Below are 24,484 nucleotides of genomic sequence, written 5' to 3' on the forward strand. Positions count from 1 at the left end.
GTAGTGAAGTGGATGGACGTAGAGTCTGTCATATAGAGTGAAGTTAAATCAGAAAGAGAAAAACAAATACCATGTGCTAACACATATATATGGAATCTAAGAGAAAAAAAAGGGTTCTGAAGAACCTAGAGGTCCGACAGGAATAAAGACGCAGATGTAGAGAATGGACTTGAGGACGTGGTGGGGGGAAGGGTAAGCTAGGATGAAGTGAGAGAGTGGCATGGACACATATACACTACAAAATGTAAAATAGTTAGTGGGAAGCAGCCACATAGCACAGGGAGATCAGCTCGGTGCTTTGTGACCACCTAGAGGGGTGGGATAGGGAGGATGGGAGGGAGATGCAAGAGGGAAGAGATATGGGAACATATGTATATGTATAGCTGATTCACTTTGATATAAAGCAGAAGCTAACACACCATTGTAAAGCAATTATACTCCAATAAAGATGTAAAAAAAAAATGAAAAGGTAACCTACTGAATGCAAGAAGATATTTGCAAATCATGTATTCAATAAGATGGTAATATCAAAAATATATGAAGGCTTCATACAATTCAACAAAAAACCCTGAAACAACCTGATTTAAAAATGGACAGAGGATGTGAAAAGACATTTTTCCCAAAGAAGCCATAGAGATGGCCAACAGGCACATGAAAAGTTCAACATTCCTCTCAGGGAAGTGCAAATCAAAACTGTAATGAGGTGTCACCTCACACCTGTTAGAATGGCTGTTATAAAAAAGTCAAGGAATAACAAATGTTGGAGAGGATGTGGAGGAAATGGAACCCTTGTACACTGTTTATAGGACTTTAAATTGGTACAGCCACTATGGAAAACAGTACCAAGATTCCTCAAAAAATTAAAAATAAAAATATCATATGACCAAGCTATTTCACTTCTGGGTATTTATCCAAAGAACATGAAAACAATAATTCAAAAAGATATATACACCTATGTTCATTGCAGCATTATTTACAATAGCCAAGATATGGAAACAACCTAAGTGTCCATCAACGGATGAATGGATAAAGAAGATGTGGTATATACACACACACACACACACACACACACACACGCACAATGAAATACTACTCAGTTATATAGAAGAATGAAATTCTGACATTTGTGACAACATGGATGGACCTTGAAGATATTATGGTAAGTGAAATAAGACAGAGAAAGATAAATATTGATTACTATATGATTTCACTCCTATGTGGAGCCTAAAAACAAAACAAAACAAACTTCACAAATAAAATAAAGCAAAACAAAAAACAAACTCATAGATACAGAGAACGGATTAGTGGTTGCCAGAGGGGAAAAGGGTTGGAGGGTGGGCAAAGTGGGTAATAGGGGTCAACTGTATGGTGATGGATGGTAACTAGACTTGTGGTGATGATGACTGTAGTGTGTATAGGTGTTGAACTATAACACTGTTCACCTGAAACATATATAACCAAAAATTCGGCCTGGGCACTCAACATTAAAGCTCTTTTTAGAATGTAACAGAAGCTAGCAAAGTTAACATGTCCAAAATGTAACTCTAATCTCCCATCCCCCACAATGCTTCCTCTCAGTATTCCACCTATAAGTGGCACTACTACCTTCCCTATTTCTTGAGGAAGAACCCTGGGAGAATTTTTTGAGCATTTCCTTTCATAAAACCTATTAAAAAAACACTAGCAGGTTTAATATTTTCTTCCTTTTAAATATATTTTAAGTCCATCTACTTTTGCCCAACTTCATAGCACCTATCCCTTTGCCACGAGTTCTCTCTTGCAGAGCTACCAGGTCTGGAGAGATTTCACTCTTGGAGAAAATTCTGGTCATGCAAGAGGTAATTGATCCTTTCAGGAAATGCACACTCTGTCTCCTAAGCAAACCCCTAAATTGAGAACTGGGTCTTAGGGACAGGCATGGCATCACCCTTAGAATGGGTACCAATGACAATTCTGAGGCTTGGGCCACTGGAATCTGAACCCATGACTCTCCTGCTGAGCCAAGGCTCTCAAGGGAACTGAACTGGCCCATGTCGGGGGTGATAGCCACTGTATACTGACCTCTCTGAAGGAAAGATTGCCCAATTTAAAATTTAGGACTCCCACAAATAATGATCAGATGATGAGCTTACTACAATCAAAGACTACATATACTCAAGAAGACAAGCACTGTATATCTCAAAGACATTTAAAAAGATAATAAAGGAGAAAAAGTCAAAGAGGTAATATATGTAAAACATTTAGCACAATGTCTGAAATGCAGTGGGGGCTCCTTACTAGAAGTTCTATTTTGATCTCACTTCTTCCTTTCTTCTCTGAACCAGTGCTCTCAGCACTGGTTCTCCAGCTACTGTCATCCTGAGCTATGCACTGATCATATAAGTTACCTCACTCTGAGCAGGCAGCCCACAGTTTCATGGTTCGGGGTTCATGGCAAAAGATGCATGGAGGTAATATAGTAGTTTCCTACTGCTGCTGTAACAAATTACCCAAAATTTAATAGCTTAAAACAATGCAAATTTATTCTCTTAACACTTCATGCAGTCAGAAGTCTGAAATGAGTCTTAGGGGCTAAAATTAAGATGTTAGCAGGGCTGCATTCCTTCTCGAGGCTCTAGGGGAGATCTGATTCCTTGCCTTTTCTAGATTCTAGATACTGCCAGGATTTCTTGTCTCATGGCCCCTTCTCTATCTTTAAAGCCAGCAGCTTAGCATCTTTTCTCTTTCTGCTCTTCTGCTTCCCTCTTATAAGGAATCTTGTGATTATATCAGGCCCACCTGGATAATTCAGACTAACCTTCCCGTCTCAGGATCATTAATTTATTTGCTTCTGCAAAGTCCCTGTAAAGTAACAAATTCACAGGTTCTGAGGATTAGGACATGGGCATCTTTGGGGGCCATTATTCAGCCCACCACAGTTAGGGAGCAAAGATTCATTGAATAGTGGCAGAGATTGGTGGTGGTGGTGGTGGTGGTGGTGGTGTATTGAGGAGGAAAGTGGCTAAATGGGGAAAAGAGATGAATTTCAGTCCTGGGCATGATGGGCTTGGCACATTTAGGGAAGGAGAGTCAGGGAAATTAGCTTCATCTTGAGCTTAAAATGATCCAGGGATTTTGCTTTCTAAAATGCAGGTATAATTGTGTGTGTTATGGGTGTGTTGGGGGCGGGGATAGGGGTGCTCGAAATAATATGATAAAGTAATAGTTTCATTACTACTGTAAAGAGTATTGTTCTTTGGATATTTTTTAATCGACTGTGGTTGATATAGCAGAAAGGAGTAGATTTTTCTACATTGCTATTTCGTCTGGTGATCTTACTGGATTTTCTAAGTTCTAATTCGTCACCCATTGATTCTATCAGATTTTCTAGGCAGATAACATATCATATATTATTTTGAACAAAATATCAGTGCTGATATTTGAAGAAAATATCAATAATAGACACATAAGAGGAAGTGGTTAAGGAGAGCTGAAAATGTATGTTTTGGCAAAATGATTATCAATAAAGTCATTTATGTGCACTGCTCACCTTTAATTCCCCTGCGGCACAATAGCACAAAGGTAAGTCAGATTGATTTTAATGTGAGTTTTATTTTACAAGGGCTGTTAAGTCGACACAGCTTTCCTTAGTCACCATGGTTGGTGTTTTGTGGCATGTTCATCCCCTCACAGTTTAAGGAAAAAGTAAAGGGAACACTTTTCTTTTTCAACACTTTGGCTTCAGGTTGCCCCTTGTTACTTTTACTACTAATGGGAGAAACTCCAATTTCTTAGTAGTTAATTTAAACATTAACTTTTTTTTTAAACATCTTTATTGGAGTATAATTGCTTTACAATTGTGAGTTCGTTTCTGCTTTATAACAAAATGAATCAGCTATACATAAGCATGTATCCCCATATCTCCTCCCTCTTGCTTCTCCCTCCCACCCTCCTATCCCACCCCTCTAGGTTGTCACAAAGCACTGAGCTGATCTCCCTGTGCTATGCGGCTGCTTCCCACTAGCTATCTATTTTACATCTGGTAATGTATATATGTCCATGCCACTCTCTCACTTTGTCCCAGCTTACCCTTCCCACTCCCCATAAACCCTAACTTTTACCCATATCTTTCCCGCTCCTGGTGGAGTGTCACACACAGGAGCACAGCACGATAAATATTTCTGTTCATGCAGGTGATGAATGTTGTCAAGTGTTCCATCTGTTAATCATTTAAAAAGTGTAGACTTACATACTTGCAAGGCATAGCTATGAAAATGTTACTTCTTTAACTAAAAACTTATCTACTTCATCTTTCTGCTAAAAGATCAGCACTAACTGAATGACTTGCCCTCACTCTGAGCTCTTCCTGCCTCCAGATGATATCATGCTCGTTCTCCTCCTGCCTCCAGTATGTCGGTTAATGTTGCCACCAAAGCCCAGGGTCAGGGTCTAAGCCCACAGGCCTGGACTTCTCACGTTCTCCCTCCCTTTCCTTAGCCTTCCTCATGTGAATGCTGTCCATTTTATCTCCACAACGCCTCTGGCATTCCTCCCTTCCACTTCCTTTTCATTGCCACTGCCTCTCACCTGCTGACATAAAATTGCATCCTACCTGGCCTCACTGCCTGAGCCTCTCTCCCCTCCAATCCAGCTCAAGTCCTCCTGTGAGAATAATAGCCCTGAAGCCTAGTACCAATCAGCTCACTCCTGGTCTGTTAAATTGCAACAGCTTCCCAATACTTTGCATAAAATGTGAATAGCACAGCCTGGCATTCAAGGGCTGCCAATCTATTTTTCTAGTCTTGTATCTTGCTAGTTCCCTTCATATTGTTTATGTTTCAGTCAAAGAGGATTATATGTTATCCCCAAGTTGATTCTGTGTCTCTCTCCACCTTCAGGCTTTGCCACGTGCAGCTCTTTCATGTGAAACACCCAGCTTCTCAGCCCAAACACACATATCAACTTGTGAAAATCCAACCTATTATTCAAAGTGCATCTCAGATGATAAGTATTTCCTTAATGAAGACTTTCATGAAATTCATACTCTCCCAAGTTTTTTGGCTGCATTGGGTCTTCATTGCTACACGTGGACTTTCTCTAGTTGCAGTGAGCGGGAGCTACTCTTCATTGCGGTGCCTGTGCTTCTCATTGCAGTGGCTTCTCTTGTTGCGGAGGACGGGCTCTAGGCGTGCGGGCTTCATTAGTTGTGGTGCGTGGGCTCTAGAGCGCAGGCTCAGTAGTTGAGGCGCACCGGCTTAGTTGCTCCACGGCATGTGGGATCTTCCTGGACCAGGGCTCAAACCCATGTCCCCTGCATTGGCAGGCGAATTCTTAACCACTGCATCACCAGGGAAGCCCTGTTTTGTATCTTTCTTATGACACTTCTCATATTCAAACCTTGATTACGTTTATGTGTATACTTGTCTCTCCACTAGATGATAGGATGGCTAGGAATCTTCCACTATCCTTAACAGATCCTCAATAAATATTTGTCAGATGTTGGATGGATAAACAAGGGAGTTGAGTTTGTTCATTTATTTCCATGGGATGTGTGTGATGCTGGGAACAAGCAATGTCAGGCCACCAGAATATGTGCCTGGAGCTGGAATGACAGCATTTTCAATCGAGGAAGACTGTTGTAATATACACTAAGCTAAGAATCATCTTGTCTCAGGAAAATTGGCCAGAATTTTAGCACTCCATTTTCAGGAAAGGGATACTGTCTCTTTACCTAAGACTTGGTCTAATCTTAGTACCAGAAACCTGAAACCTCCTAACTGGAGAATAAATGTTTCAATTTTTAATATGTCATAAATTGTGACAGAGGTGAAAGTATCATATTAGCCTGAATATTGGCCACCCCACTGTGCCAGTCAAGGAGTATGTGGTGACAGAGTAGCTAGAGAAGGCTGGGGAGGGTGGGTCCTCAGCTTCTGGTCATGGTACTGGCAGCAATAGCTGCTACTTGGCTCTGAAGGCAGCCTTCTGCCCTCCCTCTTTGGCTAAGAGGTGGATGAGAAAAGTCACAACAGCTAAGAGATCCAAGAAGCGATGGGGAGGTGGGTGTACAGATGGGGCAGGGGCTCCAGGAAGACTCTGGCTTCAGAAGTGCAGCTGAGCTTCATGAAGCAGGATGATTCGTTAGATCGTCTTCAGCCTATGCAATGGTGATGATCTCTAAATTGAGTCATAATATCTGCTTGACAGACTATATTGCATCTGTTATGAAAAAGAATAACTTCTACATTCCAGAAACAGAGGATTATCTGGGGTGTAAACTTACAGGTGCCTCACTTTGTAGCAATGTGAAAAAATTAAAGGCACATAAATCTAGAAGTAGATAGCTTCAGCTCCACCATAATGGATGATGAAAAGTGAGATTAAATGATTCTGAAACTTTACCTGACATGATAAACCTCTATCACTTAAGAAAGTGAACCCTGCTCGGTTGGACACAGCCTCCCTAATATTATTATGGTAAAATGAATTTTTTACATTGCAGGTCGGGGAAGCCAAATATGGTCTTCATATCACAGTGTCCTGCACCCATCCATACACAGGATATTACTTTAAGATTAGCATTTGCAAGAATTGGTAAATCACTTAATAGACTTTGTGTGGGTTTTATTCTAGATAAATATATAAAGGGTTGATCCACTTTTAATATTTAAAACATTTTCTCCTTTTCACCTTCAATATAGCCTGGACTTGTTAATTTGTTTTTAAGTTCATGGAGAACAACTGTGGCCATAATCTCTTAAGACACAGATGAAGAAGAAACAAAAAATTGGGAAAGATGAAAATCTGATTTCAAATCCATGACCCCCTCTCCTTGTCAATGCCTTGCTGGCAAGATTCAACCAGTTGATAAGAAATGTATGTGGGTCTCCAAAATAGAAAGTCTTAAGAACACACACAAACGTGGGCATCAATGTTTACAGAACTGGGGAAGGCAGTGGCTTCTGGCTGGAAACAGGCGTGATGTACTAGGGTGAGAAACTCAGAAACTTTGGCTCTCAGAGTGCAGACAACCAGTTAAGCCCAGTGGATCCCCCTTGGTCTTTGGAGAAAATTTGATCAGCCAGTTTCCAGTGTGCAGCCTGCTTCTTGGAGATCAACTCTAGAAGCTCTGGGGAAGAACTGCAACTTTGTACAGAATTTGCTAACCCACATAGTTGAGGAGGGGAGAAGCCCACCATGCCCTTTCTCACAAAACACAAAGAGGTGTTTTTTGCCTTTTGCATCCAAAAGAAGAGTTTTTAGATTCTGCTCACCAATAGGCAATAGTGTGTGAAAAGACTCTCTATGTGACCATTGTGTAGGAAAATGAAATTCAAAGCAATGAGAAACCAAAAGAATGGGGGGTAAAATGCAAAGCATTGATAATATTTCTTATGGAAGCATAAAGTGGTACAATCATTAGTTTGTATACTCATTTGAATTATAAATGGATATAGACTTGGGTCCCTAAATCTCATGTTTAGAACTCTATGCTACTGAAGAATTGACCAAAATAATTTGAAGTATAAGGACACTAATTGAATCAGAGTTTGTGAGAGAAGGCATTTCAAAGTAGCCTAAAGACTGAAATAATGATCCTAGGCAACCGTGCTTGTAATATTTTAAGTGTAAAAAGTGAATTGCATATATGTCCATGCCACTCTCTCCAAACGTAAAGTAGATTGCTAGTGGGAAGCAGCTGCATAGCACAGGGAGATCAACTCGGTGCTTTGTGACCACCTAGAGGGGTGGGTTAGGGAGGGTGGGAGGGAGGGAGACTCAAGAGGGAAGAGATATGGGAACATATGTATATGTATAACTGATTCACTTTGTCATAAAGCAGAAACTAACACACCATTGTAAAGCAATTATACTCCAATAAAGATGTAAAAATAAAAAAGTGAATTGCAGAGCAACAACATAATATGATCCTGATTTTGTATATAACACGTTTTGCATGTATACATGCTTATGCATTCATTGAAGAGTGAGTGGAAAAACACCAACCTGGTAACATTTGTTGCCTTGAAGGGAATATGACTGGAAAGAACAGGAGATGAAGGACTCAACTTTTACAGCTACTCACATTAGAAAATAAATAAAAACACAGAGTATTGGAGGGAAAAGAAGGTAGATTATTTGTGAATTGCATTTGCAATTAAAAAAATCCTTTCTGTCTTTAGTTGTGGTACATAACTGCTTTAAGCATATGGAAGTATTTTTTTCCATTTTATTTCTATAAAACAAACATAAATACCCTTTTGATGATTGTGTTTTATTCTAACTGAGGCAGTTGACATGCACAGTAAGCTCTTTTGGGTTTCCTTATAATTTTTTCAAGACTCACCCTCTGTCTTTCTTAAAATTTAAGTGTTTTTGAAAAAGAGAAACATGTTAGAAAACTCCAGATAGATATAATTATGTAATATCTGGGGGGGGAGGGTAGTGTCCTATTCCTTAAAAGGTCTAATAGCTATGCATCAAACCAGGAAGTTCCAGGCTCGTCACCATCATGTCAATCTTACAACATTCCCAACAAGGTCCTGCCTCCCAGAAACTAAATCTGACTTTCTCCTTGAGCCAGTACCAAGTCTCTGGACAGAGCTTTAATGGGAGGATTTGGGGTCATGGGTTTTCTCCAAGGAGGCTCAGAAAATGCTTCCCTTGCAGTTGGAGTTTGAAGGCTGCAGCTCAGTGGCAGACCAGGACAGCTAAGAATATTTTGAAGCAAGTAGCCACTTTTCTTCTCCTCTCACAGCCTTGTATGTACCCTGTTTTCTGTGCTCTTTCCTCTGAGGTTCTCCCCTGTTCCAATTAAACTGTACATCATAATTGCAAGGCCGTCTCAGATACACTTTAAAATAGCATGTTTACTTTGTGAAAGCTCTTACTTTAGGGAAACCAGAGGTCAAGATTGCAGTTTGTTGACACATTTGTGAAATGACTTTGCCGTCCTACTTCCTTGTTCACTTCCATTTTATCTTTCATGGTACTCTCTCTTTTCCAAGTTTATGGTTTTCTAATACTACCTCTTGTCTATCCTACTTTGGACATTGGACTGCCTAGGACACATCTCTCTACCTTCCAACCCTGTATCCAAGTTTGTCTAACTTTAGCAAGTTAACCGTCTTGAAATGAATTCACATCACTGTGTTAATGGCAGAAAATGGTTTTATACGTTAACTTCTTTCAGTCACATCTGCATTTTATATAGTGATTTTAAACTCAAGTGAAAGAATATATTTTCAACAACATTTTCATGGACTAGTACAGGCTAGAAAAGGAGAGATCTTTGGCCACAGCCGCTTCTCAGGGTCCCTCACATTGTAATAGGTACCCCAATTTGAGATGCTGCAAAGGTTGTACTTGACAGGAAACAAGTGAACAATGTTCTTTTTAAAAAGCATACTCTCAGCCTCTACCTGAAGAGGAAATGAATGGGCACCCTGGCACTGTGATGAATTGATCTCAACGTCCTCCATTCATCCTCCATCCATTACTCATGTTATTATGTTCCTTACTGATTGGAAGTTATGTTTACTTGTGTGATCCCTGCATGTTCTTTGAATAGCCCCCAACTATTATGACTTTATTACCATCTTTAGCATCAATCTACAGGCTCTGGACCAATCCCACGTGTAGGTAGAGGAAGTTTAAAGGAGATTTAAATTATCCCTCCAGTTTCAATGACACTTGGGGCTGGGAGCTGATTCTGTGGCTTAGTCCTATCTTGCCTAAGGCCTGAACCTAAATCACAATTTGTATAAAGAGCTCTATTTTTTTCCCTAAACTTCAGACTCTGACTTGATAATGGGTCAGGTGCCCCAGGCCTTCTAGATTTGTCATTTTTAATCCTTTTTGGTCATGAACTCCTTTGAGATTCTGATAAAAGTCCTATCTATGTCTGCACATATTCTCAGACTCACATACCCTCCTCAATTTCAAATACAGTTTTAGGGTTTTTTTGAACCCTAAGGCCCACCTACGAATGGGATCCCCAAATCTTGTAGGCTTTTGTGTCACATATAGTGCACCTAAGCAGAAATCAGCTCAGCTGAGGTGGTACCCTAAAACACATGCTACTGATCTCATCTGCCCTTGGGGCACCAAAATCTTGTGAGCAATAGTCAGGTAGAGTCCACCCAGGACAAATATTTGTACAAAGTAATACCCAGAGAGGCTCTTTGACTTATAACTTTATGAGAAAAATAAAACTATTTGCTGAGCATGAGTGAGCATTAGAGAAGGAGAACAATACAGAGTTTACTATACTGACAAGACCTTAATTGCATAGAGTGAATTACAGAGCAGCAAAATTCTGATATGTACTTTCAGTTCTGCATTAAGGAACTTTTGAACTCCTATATTCACAGTGGCTAAAAGAATTGTGACCTGTGTTCTACAGACTAATATAAGCTCAACCATGAAATATTTGTTAAATGCTGACTGTGCGTCAGGCCCCAAGCTAGGTTTTATAGATAAAAATATGAGTGAGGAGCTCAAATATAGTACAGGAGAAAGATGTGTAAATAAATAATAGTAAAAGTACTGCTACTTTCTAAGTGTAGGCACTGTGTTAATGGTGTCACATATATTACTTCACCAAATCTTCAAAACAATTCTAGAGGCTGGCTTATTATTACCCTCATTTTATAAATGAGGAAACAAAAATCATAGAGAAATTGAGTAAATGGACCATATACCATGGTGGAACTGAAATTCAGACCTGAGTCCAAGGAAGACCCAAGTTTTGGGGACCCTCTGAAATATGGAACACCCTTCATACCCATTAGTTGGCTATTATCAAAAGCCAAGCAAAACAAAACCAAAAGAACAGAAAATAACAAGTGTTGGCAATGATGTGGAGAAATTGGAACCTCTGTGCATTGTTTGTGGGAATATAAAATGTGCAGCCACTGTAGAAAATGGTATGGTGGTTCCTAAAATATTAAATATAGAGCTACCATATGATCTAGCAATTCCACTTCTGGGTATAAACCTAAAAGAATTGAAAGCAGGAACTTGAACAGATATTTGTACACCCATGTTCATAGCAGCTTTATTCACAATAGCCGAAAGGCAGAAACAACCCACATGTCTGTTGACAGATGAATGGATAAGCAAAACATAGTATATACGTACAATAGATTATTATTCATCCTTTAAAAGGAATGATACAATATAGGTGAACCTTGAAGACTATGCTAAGTGAAAAAAGCCAGACACAAAAGGACAAAGGAATAATACAAATATAATTCCACTAATAAGAGGTACATAGAATAGTCAAATTCACAGAGCTGGAAAGTACAATAGTGGTACCAGGGGCTGAGAGAAGAGCAATTGGGGAGTTACTGTTTAATGGATATGGAGTTTCAGGTTGAGAAGATGAAAAAGGTCTGGAGATGGATACAGTGGTGACAGTTGTACAATAATGCGATGTACTTAATGGCACAGAACTGTACACTTAAAATGGTAAATTTAATTTTTTCACAAAAAAGAATACAAAATTAATAATAAAAATTAGTTACTAAGGTGAATATGTACTCAGGACAAAAAAGTCATAACAAACATTAAAAAATTTAGCAAATATCAAAACATCACAAAATCCAGAAAAATAATATAGTATTTTATATTAAACTGCCTGATACAACTCTGTAATACCTTTTCCTTACATTTTTGTTTCATAACCTTCAATTACCTCTTCATATGACAAAAAGTATATCATTTTCTATAGAGAGAATAGAAAGATAATTTAGGCTTCCAGCCTGGTTGATTAAATTTTTTTTATTATTGATAATGGGATGCATAAAACTTCACACACATTTGAAGTTCTGCTTCACACTTGTGCCTTACAAGCAGGATTCTCATAAATTTAATTTTGTATTATTCCCATCAAAAAATATGATGTGGTTTAAATTGTATATAAAGCACTATCAGATCTATTCCTAAGTGAAAAAAATTTCTGTCTTGACTAGGATGAGAACCAAATTCTCTGTCTACAATTTTATATATTTGGTGATTGAAATTTTTTTCCGACAGTCTGCTCTGTCTCTACATTTCAGTCTCTCTTCCACAGTCTACCAGTTTCCAGAGCTGGGAGCTGTTAGAACACTTTTGCATTTTGATAAGACTTTGGGCTCTGCATGTTTGTTTTGGCATAGTGGATGCTACCATAATGGCTAGCAATAAATTATCAATATACAGAAATGACTGTGAACCACATAAATATATCCCATTAAACCCAAACTAAAATTCAACATTCCCTCATCTGGATCTCAAAATACCTGCAGCCTCTCTAACAACATCTGACACAGGAAGCCTGATGATAGTGAGATGTCAAAGTATAATTGTGGTTAAATATCTTTTGTAAATTTTATGTAAACATATGTCCACCTGAAGACATTTCTAGGGCCTTTCCAGGATCTTGGAAGTGGGTTCAAGCAAGTGGAGTGTCCTGAAGCTTAAGCATCATATTTTCACATTAACACCACCTCTACCCAGGTCTCAACGTTTTTGCTTCTCAAAACAATACTATTCGACTGCAGACAGTTATAAAGTAGTGAGGCAAAGGCAACAAGAGAAACCTAACTAGATGTTAAAGTCACACCAACAAAGGACACATAGAACAGCCTGGGTCAAGGAAGGCTTTGGAGGAATTCACCTACCTCGTGCTGACCTTTACTAGGATAGCACTGTCGTATTTCAAGCCTTTCATCTCCACTTTCAGAAAATTATCACTAAGCACCTCTAATTTCACATCTTGCCCACCTGCCTTACCCTGCCCAATGGTGCCATAAAAGATCTGTTTACTCCTTTTTTTTTAAAGAAAGCGTTATGTTTATAACACATATTTACAACAAATTAAAAGATTAAAACAAATGTTGGCATGACAGAAGCAAAGAATAAAATAGGCAAAAGTTCCCAAGGCAATAGCTCCATGCTTTCAATGGATTTATGTCTTTTCAAGAGGTATAAGATGCATGGTATTGAGGGGATGTTTGGATAAGATGGATGAACTGCAGCCAGGAACTCCAAGGTACAGTGGAGACTCCCGTACGATGACTGTATCCTGGCACCTGCTAGCCCAAACCGCAGAGACGGAAGGGTGTATGTAGGTGAGCTACAGATCGTGAGTTTGATGCAACCCTAGAGGTAATATTCTAAAATAAGTATCAAATTGATTGTGTTAATCAGGTAGGGAATAGTCAATAAAATGACAATAGGTTTATCGATAATGAACAAGATACGTAAAGTATAAAAACATGCAGACTCCAACCATGCAATAAAGAGATAAATTTAGTCAAGTGGTGAAGAGTATTAGCCTGTAGAGGGAGTATCGACTAACAAATCAGACAATTAAAAGTTGTAAAAGAGATTAACATTAAAAACTGGGGAAAGATACACATAATGTACAAGGTTGTACAAAATGGTGTGAGCTTGAAAAGTTCCATTGCCTCAAGGACACACCCACATGTTGACCTTTGGCTCATGAGGAGGCTCCCTGGCCCTGGGTAATACCTAACTGTGTCCCTGCTCCTCTCTCAGATTCTTTTTTTTTTTTTTTTTTTTGCTGTACGCGGGCCTCTCACTGTTATGGCCTCTCCCATTGTGAAGCACAGGCTCCGGACGCGCAGGCTCAGCAGCCATGGCTCACAGGCCCAGCTGCTCCGCAGCATGTGGGATCTTACCGGACCGGGGCACGAACACGTGTCCCCTGCATCGGCAGGCGGAATCTCAACCACTGCGCCACCAGGGAAGCCCTCAAATTCTTTAATTGACATTTCAACCTTGACCCTGATCTTCTGATACAGTAACCTCAGCCCAACGAGATCATATGTCCCTACTCTCTAATTTAGTCAGCGACTATGCAAAACAGTGAAAACAGTAAAGTTGAAATTAATAAAACCTACAGTATTAACATGTTTGTATTGAGTTTAGGAATACTTTAACCATTGGAATAATCTATGAAATATTATTTTTAAGGTGCTCAAAACAGTTAATAGAACTTGACATTTTAGAATATTATATATGAGCCATTTTATTTCAAAGGTATAAGAGAACTTTCTTAAGTTTCTACAGTGTTTAAACATTTAAGAGAACATAATTTACTAATGCATACATTTGATTTATTACTTTTACCAGAGTTACTTTAATTATTAGAAAAGTCTTCCCCCCACCCCTACCCTGGCCTTTAACTTGTCAAGTGTGTAAAAGACTAACATGTCAGGCATTTGAAATATTTGAGAGACTCCAATAAACTAAATTTATAATTCATATATTTTAAAATATTTAAAGCAACTTTTAGTTAACCAGGCTTATCAATTCCATTGTATGTTTAGGGGAATTAACATTAGATTGAATATTCATCAAGGATTAAGTATAATTTGTATTTTCTGCCTAAAAATACAAAAGCTTTAGAAAAAGTAATTTTTAAACTTGGCAGCTTTAATATATTAAATGGTAGTTAAAGCCTATGTAGAACTATATTTTATAAGATTTAAAGATTCCTTTGGTGGTGGGGCACAACACACTGAAAAGCAGAACTTTCTGTTACTTACAGCTCCGAAGGAGGGAAGGCTGCCAGGCAGGATGGCACAGTGGGTTATACCTGGAGACAATGTAACAGCAAGCTTGAGCTGTAGGTGCAGGTAATGTATGGCAAGCAGGGTGGGGTTAGCTAGGTTTCCCGGGCTCTCTATGGATTGGCTAATTTTAATAAGTTTGGTGGGCCCTGGGGCATGGGCTTGTCCCCTAGTTGTCTGGTACCTGGCCTGGTAGAGATTAGGATAAGTGTATAGTGGCCCCAGAGTGTGTGAGCCTGATAAGGAAAGTGGTTGAGGTGTGGACTTAATCAGTTGTTCAAGAAGGGGAGCTGTCTAGTCTCTAGCCAGGGCCTCAAAACTGAGTCAAGACAGCACAATAAATTAAAAGTTTATTAAACTAAAATTAAAAATTTTGTCTATACCTATCTCAGTTGAGCCCTTAATGTTTTGACATCAGTTTTCTTTTTTTAAAAATTGCAGCATTATTTTTAATTGCAAAACATCAAAAATAATCTGAATCCCATACTTAAGATGTTATATTATGAAGCTATACAAAAAAAGAGCGTGATGTGTATGAATTATTAATTATTTGTGATTTTCAGCATATACTATTGTTTTTGTTTTAAAAAGTAAAGTTAGCATGCTTTTTTTTTTTTTTTTTGCAGTACGCGGGCCTCTCACTGTTGTGGCCTCTCCCGTTGCGGAGCACAGGCTCCGGAAGCGCAGGCTCAGCGGCCATGGCTCACGGGCTTAGCCGCTCTGCGGCATGTGGGATCCTTCCGGACAGGGACACGAACCCATGTCCCCTGAATCGGCAGGCGGACTCTCAACCACTGCACCACCACCAGGGAAGCCGTAGCATGCTTTTTAATGTCAGAAATTAAGAGGAACTATGCATGTACGCATGTTTGTTTATACATATATAGTCCTTATTTTTGCAAATGAAAACTGGAAAGGTATTATAATAAGAAATTGGTTACCAACAGATGGTGATTTGTAGATAAGGAGAAAGGAGTGAGGAATGAATGACACTTCTTTACATGTGTGTTTTGCATAGTTTTGATTTTGGAATTTTTAAATATGCATATTAATAAAATAAATTAAATCAGCAAAACTGGAGAAAAAAGTAAAATTGAATGTAAATATAAAAAACCCCAAGTGTATTTCCAATGAACAACACCTCACATAGAAAAACAAAAACAAAAACAAATAATTTTGAACACAGCACTTTGACTATATTCCCTCAGTCTAAGGGTAAAAAGAACTTAAAAAATATTGAGCCCTAATTAGTAAGCTTGTTGTTCACAGTGATAGAGGTGTAATAATTCTGAAACTGCATTGTGTGTTTTATAGGACTGAGTAAATGAAAAAATATATTGATTGACATCAGTTTTGAGCTCAATTATTTTGGGTATTTGAGTGGCCTGAATAGCAGAGGAGACCTCTAGAGAGTAGGATATAAGTTGCCCTAAACAACACAGAAAACATTTCATTATGACAGTAAAAAGGAGGAAATGAAAGCAGAAGCAAGAAAAATATGAAGAGTCCCGAAAGGCTGATTTGCAGCCAGGCTCCACGTTTGTTTGACGTTAGCCAGAAGAATAAATCAGCCATGAAAGAGGCCTCCAGTAATATTTTGGTTGATTACAGAGTATGCTAAAGGCACAAGTTATGCTTTTTAGGATGTTGATTTTGTGGTCCAGGCTTTCTGTTGAGTGGACACTAGATTAGTGTTCTTATCCCGTGTACAAAGGGAAGTATTAATAACATCACAAACTTCTCCTTGACAAGCTAGGGCAAATCTATTGTCAAAAACTATTTTTGCCAGGGTTCTCTGGTCTTGATTAAGCAGGCTTAATATTTGTTGTACTTTAGAAATATGAAATACTAGAGTTTCAGACATTGGTAGGTTAGTTTCAATGATTTTTGACTGTTGGGTTAGAGCAATGGCCTAACCATGTGGCCATTCCAGCAAGTCCCAGAGTAGTGGCGAATCCCAATATTACAGGTATAAATGCTGCACGTCGATGATGTTTGGCCAGGGTCAGGAAAAATTATTAAAGTTTATATAAATTGAAGATCCTTAGAGGCTGGAGTTCATCCATGTGTCTTGTGGCTGGGAGGTAATGGAAGGGCAAAGTAGAGGAGATGAGACCCTCGTTCGTAGGACCACAGTGTAGTTCTGTGCTGTTGCCTTTAAATTGAAAAGTTGTACCTTGATTTTGATAAATGGTAACTATCAAAGAATGGGACTGGAGGAAGACAGCAATTTTTGCTGAGTATATGTTGAGGGTCAGTAGCGCCTACATGGTATGTACTGAGGAAATATGACAGCAGTGACTTGCCATGAGGGAGCGCTGCAGAATCAGGGGAGATGGCTACTTCCCAATATTTTCCTTCTCTGGGCCAGATATCACCTGAATAAATGTGTGGTGTGGTATATGTGGAAGCAGATTGATAGCAAGTCTGACAGTTATGGGTAGTCAGTGCCTGAGAGGCTATTTCAGTCAAATGTATGCCTATGATAGATGTGTAAATATTCAAGAGTCTAGGGTATTGGTTTTGCATTTTACTTGCCTTATAGTTCTTTAGAGGGAAAGAGGCATAGACACTTAGGCATAGACAGACTAAGGTGTGGGTGTGGGTGCTGAAAACTGTGGAGGGGGAGGGGAAGAGGATGAAGGGGAATGCATGGTTTGAACACTGAGAGGCCAGAAGAATTCTCCTGTTAAAGCTAGGAGAGCACACAGTGTGGATACTTTGGTAAGGCTGCCCTTTAGGAAAGAGCGGTGGATGGTATTAGAGCAACCTGAATCTTGGGAGCATTGTGAAGATATTGGACTTGGTCCCATAGGGGCTTAGCATGGTATAGGTTGAATTATAATCATAGGGATAGAACTTATTGTTTTACAAGTATCAAAATGTAGAGTTGGGTCATGCAACAAGCAAATTGCTATATCTGGAAAGTCACTCCAGTCTGATGGGTCCCACCTTTTATAGCAGGACTCAATAGTAATAAATCATTGGAAAAATCAAGAGTCTGGGTCTTCTGTGGGTGGTGAGGCTTTCCCAGTTCTGGTGTAGTTGGGACTCCTGGTTGTTGGTTGAGAGGCAGAGGTGAAGTCATCTCTTGGGCACTGTGATACTGCAGTATCCTTCCCATGTAGATATGCACTCAGGTTGCGGTGGGTCATATCTTTGTGGCTCTATGGTTTTAAACTGAGGCTGAGCAGCTTGTAGAATGTGAAGATAGTGTTGGGCCCTGGAAGCTTCATTTTCAAATATCTTTTAAGTCAAAAGTTTTGTGGGTGCAGAGCTAGCATGATGCTGGCATCCATGATACTGCTGTCATTAGAGCAAAGTGCCAGAACATGACAGGCATAATTAAAGCTCCACTTAAAAGTAGCTGAATCTAAAAGTTCTCAGTTGTCCAAGGTTTTGCCCAGATAGGTGATGAGAGGAGTTCTGCTGCAAACAGGTTTTAAATCATAAGGCCTGATTTGGGTCCATGTGGTTAAGCTTTTAGATGGTTTGACAATTAAAATATCCATGGCTGAGGTTGGAGCTCCAGTATTAGCTTCAGACAAGCCCCCTAATTTAACCAATTACTATGGGGTTTTTGTCTCAGTTATTTTTTTCTTGGTTGGTGTTGGGCAAGACATTGAGATTTGGGGCTACAGGGTTTGCATTATTGAAATTCAATGGCATTTGGGCCTCAGAATTTGCCATATTTGGTTGAAATAATGGCTTATTTGGAGGGTTTGTGTGTCTGGATTGCAAACCAATGAAAGTACCTAAACCCATAATAAGACCAAGATCCAACAGAATGGTGTACAGCTACATCTTAAAGGTTTTTTGTTGCTTGGTGTTTCTGTCTGGCATGAATTATTACCAAGGAGGGGGTTCTGGTTTTATCATGATGGGGTAGAGTGTTGGTTCTAACATTATTTTTAAGTGTGATTTTAATTTATCAAGTGGAATTGCTCATCTCCCTTCTTGGTAGTCCACATCATCTGTGGAAATGGCCCTGGAGCAAGAATTTCAATTTCCTTGAGGGGTTGAGACTGAAAGGCTGGATTAATCATCCATTCATTATTGCTTGAATAGTATAGAAAATTTTTAGGTGATGGAAATTTAGGTTCAAATGGGTCCCCTAGCAAGTGGATGCATGCTGAGCCTGTAGGACAACCTATCATGGATGGGTCAGCTTGTTCATTGAAAAGAGCCTCAGTACTGTTGGCCTTGGTATGAGCAGGGACATAGGTGACCCAGATCTTAAGACAATACTCATCAGCTCTTGCCAAATGGATGGCCCCTATGGCTCATTATCCTGGATAATGAAATTGTTCTTCTTCTATTGGCCAGACCAAAAGCAAGAACTTTGGCTATTACCCAGGAATTTTATAAAAGTTGTTGGTCTTTGAACATTATGTGGGGTGATAGCCAACCTCTGACTTGAAACCGAGTCACCGTGGCATCTAGGTCTTCCTGGATGACCTTTAGTAATTGAGATTTTAAGAGAATATCACATATATAATGACAGCGGTGAGTAGAAACAAAGTAGGTACATTATCCAGATCTTGGTGACAAAGGTTATGGACCATGACAAGGCTGTTTAAATATCCCATAGATAAATAAGTAAAGGTATATTGCGTACCTTGAAAGAAGACAAATTGAGTCTGCGAAGCCTCAGTATAAGAACAGAATAAAACACATTGGCTAGGTCAATGACAGCAAAATATTTCCCAAGTGCCTTTGTCTTCAGTCATCTCAACAATATTGGGTATGGGTGCTTTGATGGGAGAAACCACAGCATTTAGATCATGATGACCAATGGTAAGCCTCCATTTTTTTTAATGACCCTTTGTATTTTTTTATCATTAAGATTTTACTTTCTAAAGAGACTTTTAGGCTCACAGCAAAATTAAGGGGAACATTCAGAGATTCCCATATATCCTCTACCCAGACACACATATTCTCTCCCACATTATTAACATCTCTCACCAGAGTGGTACTTTTGTTACAATAGATGAACCTACATCGACACATCATAATCACCCAAAGTCCACAGTTTACATTGAGGTTCACTCTTGATGTTGTGGGTTTATGTTCATTTGATGGGTTTGGATAAACATATAATGACATATATCCATCATTATGGTATCATACAGAATATTTTCACTGTCTTAAAAATACTCTGTGCTCTGCTTATTCATCTCTCCCCCATCTAACCTCTGGCAACCACTAATCTTTTTACTGTATCCATAGTTTTGCCTTCCCAGAAAGTCATATAGTTGAAATCAGACAGTATGTAGCATTTCAGATTGGCTTCTTTCACTTAGTAATATATATTTAAGTAATATATATTTAATATATATTTCACTTAGTAATATATATATATATCTTTCACTTTACAGTAATATATATTTAAGCATTTCACATTGGCTTCTTTCATTTAGTAATATATATATATATATTCTTCCATATCTTTTCATGGCTTGATAGCTCATTTCTTTTTAGTGTTGAATAATATTCCATTGTCTGGATGAATCACAGTTTAATTATGCATTTATGTAAAGAAGGACATCTTGATTTCTTCCAAGTTATGGCAATTATGAATAAAGCTGTTATAAATATCTATGAATAGGTTTTTGTGTGGATGTAAGTTAACTCATTTGAACAAATACCAAGGAGCACAATTGCTGGATAAAATGCTAAGAGTATGTTTAGTTTTATAAGAAACTACCAAACTGTCCTACAAAGTGGCTGTATCATTTTGCATTCCCATCAGTAATAATTGAGAGTTGCTGTTGATCCACTTACTTGCCAGCAATTGATGTTGTCAGTGTTATGGAGTTTGGCTCTTCTAATAGATATGTAGTGAAATCTCATTGTTGTTTTAATTTGCATTTACTTGATGACATATTATGTGAAGAATATTTTCATATGTTTTTTGCCATCTGTATATTTCTTTAGTGAGGTGTAAGCTAAGGTCTTTGGCCCATTTTTTTTTTCTTTTTGGCTGCACCACGCAGCATATGGGATTTTAGATCCCTGACCGAGGATTGAACCGATGCCCCCTGCAGTGGAAGTGCAGAGTCGTAACCACTGGAACACCAGGGAAGTCCCATGGTGCATTTTAAAATAGAGTTTATTTTTTATTTTTATTTTTTTGGCTTTTACCTTCTTATCTCTTCTTTATTTTTTAACATCTTTATTGGAGTATAATTGCTTTACAATGGTGTGTTAGTTTCTGCTTTATAACAAAGTGAATTACTTATATATATACATATACATATATCCCCATATCTCTTCCCTCTTGTATCCCTCTCCCTCCCACCTTCTCTATCCCACCCCTCTAGGGGGTCAAAAAGACCGAGCTGATCTCCCTGTGCTATGTGGCTGCTTCCCACTAGCTATCTATTTTACATTTGGTAGTGTATATATATGTCCATGCCACTCTCTCACTTTGTCCCAGCTTACCTTCCCCCTCCCCATGTCCTCAACTCCATTCTCTAGTAGGTCTGTGTCTTTATTCCCGACTTTCCCCTAGGTTCTTCATGACCATTTTATTTCTTTTTTTTTTTTTTTTTTAGATTTCATATATATGTGTTAGCATACAGTATTTGTATTTCTCTTTCTGACTTACTTCACTCTGTATGACAGACTCTAGGTCCATCCACCTCACTACAAATAACTCAATTTCATTTCTTTTTATGGCTGAGTAATATTCCATTGTATATATGTGCCCCATCTTCTTAATCCATTCATCTGTTGATGGACACTTAGGTTGCTTCCATGTCCTGGCTATTGTAAATAGAGCTGCAGTGAACATCGTGGTACATGACTTTTTTGAATTATGGATTTCTCAGGATATATGCCCAGTACTGGGATTGCTGGGTCGTATGTTAGTTCTGTTTTTAGATTTTTAAGGAACCTCCATACTGTTCTCCAAAGTGGCTGTATCAATTTACATTCCCACCAACAATGCAAGAGGGTTCCCTTTCCTCCAAACTCTCTCCAGTATTTATTGTTTGTAGATTTTTTCATGATGGACATTCTGAATGGTGTGAGATGATATCTCATTGTAGTTTTGATTTCTATTTATTTAATGATTAGTGATGCCGAGCATACTTTCATGTGTTTGTTGGCAATCTGTATATCTTCTTTGGAGAAATGTCTATTTAGGTCTTCACCCATTTTTAGATTGGGTTGTTTGTTTTTTTGATATTGAGCTGCATGAGCTGCTTGTAAATTTTGGAGATTAATGCTTTGTCAGTTGCTTCATTTGCAAATATTTTCTCCCATTCAGAGGGTTGTCTTTTTGTCTTGTTTATGGTTTCCTTTGCTGTGCAAAAGCTTTTAAGGTTCATTAGATCCCATTTGTCATTTTTGTTTTTATTTCCATTTATCTAGGAGGTGGGTGAAAAAGGATCATGCTGTGGTTTATGTCATGGAGTGTTCTGCCTATGCTTTCCTCTGAGTTTAATAGTGTCTGACCTTACATTTAGGTCTTTAATCCATTTTGAGTTTATTTTTATGTACGGTGTTAGCGAGTGTTCTAATTTCATTCTTTTACATGTAGCTGTCCAGTTTTCCCAGCACCAATTACTGAAGAGGCTGTTTTTTCTCCACTGTATAATCTTGCGTCCTTTATCTAAGATAAGGTGACCATTTGTGCGTGGGTTTATCTCTGGGTTTTCTATCCTGTTCCATTGATCTATATTTCTGTTTTGGTTCCAGTACCATACTCTCTTGATTACTGTGGCTTTGTAGTGTAGTCTGAAGTCTGGGAGTCTGATTCCTCCAGCTCCGTTTTTCTTTTTCAAGCTTGCTTTGGCTATTTGGGGTCTTTTTTATTTCCAAATTGTGAAATTTTTTGTTCTACTTCTGTGAAAAACTCCATTGGTAGTTTGATAGGGATTACACTGAACCTGTAGATTGCTTTGGGTAGTATAGTCATTTTCACAATGTTGATTCTTCCAATCCAAGAACTTGGTAAATCTCTCCATCTCTTTGTATCATCTTTCATCAGTGTCTTATAATTTTCTGCATACAGGTCTTTTGTCTCCTTAGGTAGGTTTATTCTTAGATATTGTATTCTTTTTGTTGCAATGGTAAATGGGAGTGTTTTCTTGATTTCATTTTCAGATTTTTCATCATTAGTGTATAGGAATGCAAGAGATTTCCGTGCACTAATTTTGTATCCTGCTATTTTACCAAATTCATTGATTAGCTCTAGTAATTTTCCGGTAGCATCTTTAGGATTCTCTATGTATAGTATCATGTCATCTGCAAACAGTGACAGATTTACTTCTTATTTTTGACTTGATTCCGTTTATTTCTTTTTCTTCTCTGATTGCTGTGGCTAAAACTTCCAAAACTATGTTGAATAAGAGTGGTGAGACTGGACAACCTTGCCTTGTTCCTGATCTTAGTGGAAATGGTTTCAGTTTTTCACCATCGAGAACGATGTTGGCTGTGGGTTTGCCATATATGGCCTTTATTATGTTGAGGTAAGTTCCCTCTATGCCTACTTTCTGGAGGGTTTTTATCATAAATGGGTGTTGAATTTTGTCAAAAGCTTTCTCTGTATATTGAGATGATCATATGGTTTTTCTCCTTCAATTTGTTAACATGATGTATCACATTGATTGATTTGTGTATATTGTAGAATCCTGCATTCCTGTGATAAACCCCATTTGATCATGGTGTATGATCCTTTTAATGTGCTGTTGGATTCTGTTTGTCAGTATTTTGTTGAGGATTTTTGCATCTATGTTCATCAGTGATATTAGCCTGTAGTTTTCTTTCTTTGTGACATCTTTGTCTGGTTTTGCTATCAGGGTGATTGTGGCCTTGTAGAGTGAGTTTGGGAGTGTTCCTCCCCCTGGTATATTTTGGGAGAGTTTGAGAAGGATAGGTGTTAGCTCTTCTCTAAATGTTTGATAGAATTCACCTGGTCCTGGGCTTTTGTTTGTTGGAAGATTTTTAATCACAGTTTCAATTATAGTGCTTGTGATTAGTCTGTTCATATTTTCTATTTCTTCCTGCTTCAGTCTTGGAATGTTGTGCATTTCTAAGAATTTCTCCATTTCTTCCAGGCTCTCCATTTTATTGGCATACATTTGCTTGTAGTAATCTCTCATGATACTTTGTATTTCTGCAGTGTCAGTTGTTACTTCTCCTTTTTCATTTCTAATTCTATTGATTTGAGTCTTCTCCCTTTTTTTCTTGATGAGTCTGGCTAATGGTTTATCAATATTGTTTACCTTCTCAAAGAACCAGCTTTTAGTTTTATTGATCTTTGCTCTCATTTCCTTCATTTCTTCTTCATTTATTTCTGATCTGATCTTTATGATTTCTTTCCTTCTTCTAACTATGGGTTTTTTTGTTCTTCTTTCTCTAATTGTTTTAGGTGTAAGGTTTAGTTGTTTATTTGAGATGTTTCTTGTTTCTTGAGGTAGGATTGTATTGCTATAAACTTCCCTCTTAGAACTGCTTTTGCTGCATCCCATAGGTTTTGGGTCATCGTGTTTTCATTGTCATTTTTTTCTAGGCATTTTAAAATTTCCTCTTTGATTTCTTCAATGATATCTTGGTTATAAAGTAGTGTATTGTTCAGCCTCCATATGTTTGTATTTTTTACAGATATTTTCCTGTAATTGATATCTAGTCTCATAGTGTTGTTGTCAAAAAAGATACTTCATACAATTTCAATTTTCTTAAATTTACCAAGGCTTGATTTGTGACCCATGGTCTGATCTATCCTGGAGAATGTTCCATGAGCAGTTGAGAAGAAACCTTATTCTGTTGTTTTTGAATTGAATGTCCTATAAATATCAATTAAGTCCATCTTGTTTAATGTATCATTTAAAGCTTGTGTTTCTTTATTTATTTTCATTTTGGATGATCTGTTCATTGGTGAAAGTGGAGCTCCTATGTTGGGTGCATAAATATTT

The 24,484-nt window shown here is 38.3% G+C and overlaps 1 protein-coding gene across 3 annotated transcripts in view; it reads right to left on the bottom strand.

The window, feature by feature from the left end:
- The window catches only part of CA1 (carbonic anhydrase 1), a 47,303-nt gene extending 32,631 nt beyond the window's left edge, over positions 1–14,672 (bottom strand). The window contains exon 1 of one of the 3 annotated variants that reach the window (XM_033439813.2): positions 14,538–14,672. The gene's annotated coding sequence lies outside the window, so the exon portion shown is untranslated. The remainder of the gene's footprint in view (positions 1–14,537) is intronic. The other 2 variants (XM_033439812.2, XM_033439816.2) reach the window with 2 other exon arrangements.
- Between the last annotated feature and the right edge of the window lie 9,812 nt (positions 14,673–24,484).

The sequence above is a fragment of the Orcinus orca genome, chromosome 17, assembly GCF_937001465.1.
Source record: "Orcinus orca chromosome 17, mOrcOrc1.1, whole genome shotgun sequence".
In the NCBI taxonomy this organism is placed as follows: domain Eukaryota; kingdom Metazoa; phylum Chordata; class Mammalia; order Artiodactyla; family Delphinidae; genus Orcinus; species Orcinus orca.